General features: G+C 56.1%; 1 pseudogene, besides 6 other annotated features; it reads right to left on the bottom strand.

Annotated features, from left to right (window-relative positions):
- Positions 1 to 4,841: a sequence feature (areas not merged during assembly with more than two copies in the genome that could not be assigned to a particular haplotype).
- Positions 2,828 to 2,926: a sequence feature (A-rich).
- Positions 3,012 to 5,816, bottom strand: Tc00.1047053453767.20 (annotated as a pseudogene).
- Positions 4,842 to 5,814: a sequence feature (haploid, Esmeraldo-like haplotype).
- Positions 5,815 to 5,946: a sequence feature (areas not merged during assembly with more than two copies in the genome that could not be assigned to a particular haplotype).
- Positions 5,947 to 6,157: a sequence feature (heterozygous, non-Esmeraldo-like haplotype).
- Positions 6,158 to 6,472: part of a sequence feature (areas merged during assembly that could not be assigned to a particular haplotype. This can correspond to areas where the two haplotypes were merged or to regions with more than two copies in the genome that were merged during assembly.) that runs on past the window's edge.

The following is a 6,472-nucleotide window of genomic DNA, read 5'->3' as shown; positions in this document are numbered from 1 at the left end:
CTGGAAGTGTCGAGGCATGCTCAGTGGCGGACGCCCGCTCGGCAGGAGCATGCAAGGCTGCCAGCAGCTGTGCGGTGAGGCCCCACAGGCAGCTCGGCTGTCCGGGGAGTCAAGTAGCATTGCAGCGGATCCAGATGCATGCTGAGCGAGAGACGACGAGCCATCCGGGGCGTCTTGGGCATGCCGTGGCTGGAGGACGCCCACCCCGTCGCAGCTCACAGTGTCGCAGACGAAAATTCGCTGCCCAGCATGAGGGGCGTGGGTGTGGTGCGGGAAGATCCCCGTGTGGCTACAGACGCGTCGCATTCCGTCAAGTACAGCATCTCTCGGCAGCGGAATACTCGTCACTGCATTCCCATGTATCGACTAAGGAATGGTTTCCGAGCAGATTGCACCACGATCTTCCTCAATATACCAAAGAAATGTGAGGCGTTCGTGCTGTGTGGGTTCGAGGAACCCAACAATCCTCCGCAGCGGTGCTAGATTGGCTGCCAGGTGGGCAGAAGTATCCTTCTTTGATGCGCGTGGGCCAAGAGATGCCGTACAGCTGTCGCGGTGCCGCACTTCCAGGCTGTGGAGGTAATTGGGGGCTGGACACGGAGCAGTTGCCTCGACACCGTGGTGCAACGCACTGTGGACGCACCCAACGAGAAAGGACCGCATGGTGCTGCTGCGGCGCCCCAGCTCCTGCGCCCAGCCACGGCCGACAGCAAGGGGGCACGAACTGCTGTGCAGCGGCGGTGACGTGCAAACCAAAATTGGGAATTCGATCAATCGCATCGCCGAGCAGGCGCACGGGGTGGGACTTGACGCGTGGCTTCCCACCGCCCAGGCGATGGTCGGCCGTATTCTCGTCAGACCGTCAGCGTGAAACGATGCAGAACAGAGCGGCCCCGCTCCTGTCCGCGCTGATTATCGGGCTGTGCTCGGCAGCCCATGTGGCCACAACTGACACAGCAAATGGCATTGCCGCAGCACATGCACGGCCGTCCGCACCCAAGGCAACCAGCGTGCGGTCGTCAACGTGCATGAACGCCGATGAAAAGTGATTGCTGTCCAGTCGGTTTCATGCATGACAACGACGGCATGTTTCCGTCGTGGCAGCATGCCTGCCTGTCGCGGGATGCCGTCCTCCGTCCCTGCAGTCTACAATACCAGAGGGTGGTCCAAGTCCATGTAAACTGGTGGACGTCCAGTGGGAGACACGCAGTACGCGTTGCACAGTCACGTCGGGAAACAAGACGTGGCCGCTGATACGCGTTGCCTGTGCCGGGTCGTCGGATAGCTCAATCTCCATGCCGCTTGGGGTGGCGGTGAAGTCCTCTCCTGCCGTTGTTGACGGTGATCGACCGTCCCGCAGCTCATGGTGTAAATTCGGGTTGCCCGCGATAGGGGCTGCAATACAAAGGCGAAGAATGTTGCTCGCAAAGTGAGCAGCGTGGGCAATTTCCAGGGAAGGCTGCAGAGGTTAACCACGTACATGCTGGGGCTGGCCGGTGGGAACACGCGGAAGGCGGTGGTCTCCACGCAGTTGGTTCCAGCAGCGATAGGCGCTCGCACGGCAAGGTGTGGCGCACCAAGAGGGCCACGCCACCGGCACGCCCACTGCACGTCTGGTGGAAGAAACTGCGGCCAATGAGCCTCGTCGCTGGGCACTCTGGTGCCTGCACTCCTGCAGAAGAACCATGCCGGGATGGTGCTGCGCCAGTCGAGCAGCGAGGACAATCCTGTAGAGCGAAGGGACTGAACTTCTGAGCTGCCAGACAACTACGAGGCCATCCTCATCGGGGCTGCGGCTCTTGCGGACACCACCGCAGCGGATGATGCCGACGGAGTGACCGCAATGAAACGACTGTGCGGTTCTGTCAGTCGAGCTGCAGGCAAACCGGCTCGCCCCTCCACAACCGACAGATCGTGGGACATTCTCGAGGGGTGACGCCGTCGTGGTCCCCATCACGCTCGCAGCACCGGCAAACTGCAATCACACCCACATAGAGACAAGGAAGAGTGTGTGGATGTGTGCCGAGAGCAAATCAACTGTCACCGCCAGAAGAGGCAATCGTGGCACCGTCCGTCATGCCCCAGCACACACCAAGCAGCGCACGCACCGAGCGACGCCCGCAAACAGCAAAGCAAAAACAAGGGGGTGATAAAAACGACCCCAAGAGCAGGCAACACCGTCACGCACGGCGGGCATCGTGCAGCCGCGTCAGCCGGCCCCAAGCGGAATGCAAAAAGGCTTCCCGCCGTCGCCAACAAATTCTTTCAGAGCACCGTGCAACTAGTTATCTCTGTGTGCGTGTGCGCTGGAGAAGCAGAAAAAAAAAAGCACAGGGAGGACATCATCAGCGCAGCAAGAGGCACAGCTGGATGGCAGCGATGCATGCGGTACAGCCCCAACCTCTCCAATCACGCACGGTGGCAGCACACACCATCCACAAAAACAAAAATAAAAATAAACGGCGGCAGGGTGTGGCTGTGTATGTGGCGCTGCGGGTGTCTGCCCGCCCTGACCGCAAGAAAAAGAAAAAGAAGGAAAGAAATGTGTGCTCCGCCCCACAGGCCCTCGTCGCACGCCCACACGTCACGGCTCCCTCAGCGCGCCGTTCGTCGCGGCCCCTCCTCATGCGTGCAGCAGGCGAGGCGCACAGGGCCGTCGTCATGAGCGTGTCGGTGGGTGTGCGAGTGGAGCAGTTGGGCGGGAAACACACGGCACCCCTCACAGGAAGAGTGCAGAAGAAACAATTAAAAGAGAGAAGAGTAGAAAAGAAAAAAACGTCCATAGTGATTGCCCCCAAAAGCAAAAAAGAAGGATGAGGGGATTATGAGAACAAAACAGAAAAATTGGAAAAAAAGTGAAACATAAAAAAGAGTACTGAGAAGCAAAAAAAATGAAAATCACAAACACATAAAAGAAAAGAAAAAAGTTATCCGAGGTGAGAAAATAGTTCCCGGGAGAAGTAATTCTGTGCGGAGGAGGTCGCGAGTGTCCCACGCGGCAGCCAGTCACTCCTCACAGAGCCGCAAGCCCCCAAAGTCCCAGAAGAAGGAGCAGCGACAGCAGTCCGCTCCCACGCACGGTGCCAGCATCGCTGTTATTCCCCTGCGACAAATTTCCGAGGCTGCTGCTGGGTGCCGTAGCATTTACTTCCCTGACCCGTGAATGGGCCTCTCCCTGCCCATCCGTTCCTCCCGCCGTCTCCCCACTCTCACCGGAGCTCATGCTCACCCCAGTTGTCACTGCGGGGTCAACTTGCCGCACGGTTTCAGCGGTAGAAGCGTTTGCATCTGCTGTGGAGGGAGTGCCCGCAGAGGTTTGAGGTGGTTTGTTTCCCGGCACCGTATCTCCAGCTTCTGCTTCCACCGTTGAACCATCCACAGACAAAGAAGCGACATCCACGTTTTTACTTCCACCGAGAGAAGCGCGCAACTCCAACTGCTTTACAAAACCCTCCCCTGCCGACGGAGTGGCGGTGGAAACTGCTGACGTGGATACATCGCCACTGCCCACACCCTCATTTTCATTCAACGATTCACGCTCCAACGGCGGTTGCCCGTCAGAAGAAGATTGCAACAATGTTCCTTGCGCACTTCCACCTACCGGAGGTGGAATGGGGACTTTATTCGGGTTGAGGGCGCCAACCTCCACTGCACTCAACGGACGGTTGTACAGCAGGACGTTCGTCACGGTCACGGACACTTCTTCTTGGCTTCCTGCATCGCCTCCACCCAATCCAATGTAGAAGTGCGAGATCTCGTTCAATTCCGTAGTTTCCAATTCACATTGCGCATCCTCACCCACACGCTCACCATCGACGTACGCGGTGCTCTGGTTGCCGTTCTGCAGCACAATGGCCAATTGGTGTGTTTTCCCTGGCTCCCAAGGGCTGCTGAGCTCCTCAGACCTTTTGTCACCACACAGTAGCATCCATTTCTTTTCTTTGTTGTTGTACGACAGTCCCACGAGTACAGTCTTCCCATTATCTTTCATCTTCACACCCATCAAAGAAATGGGGGTATCTCCCTCCGGCACATTGTCGGTGGACACCGTCGCCACAAGAGTAAAGTTGTGGTTCGCAAAGTGGTACAGCTGATTCTCCCCCTGCGCGCCAACGGGCCACTCCGCCCACACTCCACGGCCTGTAAACTTCACGCCACTATCCACTTGCTCCGCCGCTTCTTTATTACTTACTGTGGCGTTCACCCCGAAGTACTCGTCCCTCCATGTGCCATCAGAGAAGTTGCCGGACAAAAAACCAACCAGCCCATCCGTGATCTTATCAGTAGTGCAGGCAGTGTCAGATGATTTACTCACCGCAGCACTTGAAGTGGGGCACAGCTGGGAGACACGTTTGTCCACTTCTTTCCACGTCGCCAGCACCTCCTTCACCCGCTCCAGCTGCTCAGTCAGAAGCACAGAGACCATACCGGGTGGTGGTTTTTCCCATCGCCCTTCTTCTTCTCCTATAGTGCAATCAACTCCTCCTTCTAATTACCACCATCTTTACCACTTTCGTACAACAGGGAACTGGCGGCAGCAGCGTTATCACTGGGTACCGGCCCAATGCCAACAATGTGCGCATTGTCCGTCAGCCAAAGATGGAGTTCACCCTTTTCCACATTTTCCTTGGAATACACCAGCAGAGTAACGAGCATCACATTTCTCTTATCACTATCGACACCGCCAATCGTCGCTATGGTGAACCCGCTTCTAACGAGTTTCACGTTTTTATCCCTTTTGTTTGTTGAACCACACGCGTGAGAGTGTCCCGAGTGCCTCCGTCCACGACTTCCCCTTGTCACCGGACTCGTACACCCTGCGGCGGTCATCATCACACGCTGTCATCGTGATGAGTTTTCCCTTCTCCCACTCCACGATAGAAGGATCACCGCAGCCATCGGCAGACATCCACTTAGACAGCGTCCAACTCGCAGTACTCAAGGTGTATATGATCAGCGAAACGGTTTTTTATCCTCTTCAGTGCCCCATTCTCCTTCTTCTTTGTACCTTCCACTGGGAACACAAGCGTACCGCCATTTATCTTAACACCCGATCCACCGCCGCCAACCAGTCCTGTTAAAAATTCGTGTTGCTCGCAGAAAGGTGTCCGCGGGAGACCTTTGGTATCCTTCCACTGGATTCCTTTGCCACTGCCACTTTCTTCACCACCGACTTCCCCTTTCACCAGCAAAAATCCACGGTCAACTGCATCTCTCTCCTGAACACCAGTGGCAGCTTTCCGGCTGTATTTTCCAACAAGCATGTAAATATCATTTCCCTCCACAACTGTTGTTGGTCGGCTCACATCCACTTTCTTCAACTCTGTGGAAGGGGCTTTCTCCAAAACCTGTGTCTCTTTCACTTCATTCAGCACTTCCAGCGGCCTGTCAGCAGCAGCTTCTGTCAAAAAAAGTTGGGATGCAACGCCAGAAAAAAAGTTATCGTTACCTTCCTTCGTCTCTTTGCACTGCGCCTCGGCAACGGCAAACACATCACCATCCATCTCAACAAGAACTGGAACACTTAACGAACTCACTGTTTCTCTATCATTTGTATCTCTCCAATCAAAGTATTTCTTCCGTGAATATCCCCGAGTTGAAGCCCCTGAAACACTGTTCTCAGTGGCTGCAGCTCCACCAGTGTCGCAGCACATCATAACGACGAGGAGGAACAGCACCGCGGAAGTAAACACACGCCGGGACATGTTGGGCCTCTGCCGCTCACTCCCTCTTCCTTCCCTCCTTCCGCTGGATCCGGTCACGCGGCGACGGTTGTGTGTGCGGGGTACCGTGACAGCACCAATACGTGAGAGCATATAAATATGTTTGTGTGGGCGGTGTGTGTGCTGTTGGTCCTTTAAGAACCTTCGAATTTCACAGTAGCGATTAGTGCTTGTTTGCTTTCTTCGTAAGAGAGTGACAGAAGTAAAGAAAAAAACTGCCAATAAAAGGGTGAAAGAATAAGCACCGCCACCCATCCACAGTGAGTGGCGCCATCATCCTCGCCGCAGTCAATAATAACAACAACAACAACTCACGCACACAGACACACGGAACAAGGAGGAAGAACAGTGCACCGGGAACACAGCAACTGTTACCACCACCAGCAGCAGGAGCCACAGCGGTTGAGGCGTTCGTCACGCGTCGGCACACACCAAGCAACACCCAAACACAAATAAACCAACGTGATGCAAAAGGGCACAGCCACCCTTCGCTGCGCCCATGCGCTGCCGCCAGTCCTTTTGCTGCTGTCTCCTCCAGCGCTCCCGCTCCGCCACCGGCACACACCACCCCGCACAGCCGGAGGATCCCCCGTCGACGGATCCACAGCATGGGAGAAGCTTCGGCACGTGCAGCTGCCGGAAGGGAAGCAATCCGCACTCGTCCCAGGCACCCTCAACGCCCACACCACCCACCTGCCTGCATGCCGCCACCTTCACGCCCGCAACACGTCGACAAGACAAATCGCGGT

The sequence above is a fragment of the Trypanosoma cruzi genome, genomic scaffold (assembly GCF_000209065.1).
Source record: "Trypanosoma cruzi strain CL Brener 1047053516555 genomic scaffold, whole genome shotgun sequence".
NCBI lineage: Eukaryota > Euglenozoa > Kinetoplastea > Trypanosomatida > Trypanosomatidae > Trypanosoma > Trypanosoma cruzi.
This window is presented reverse-complemented; position numbering and strand designations above follow the sequence as displayed.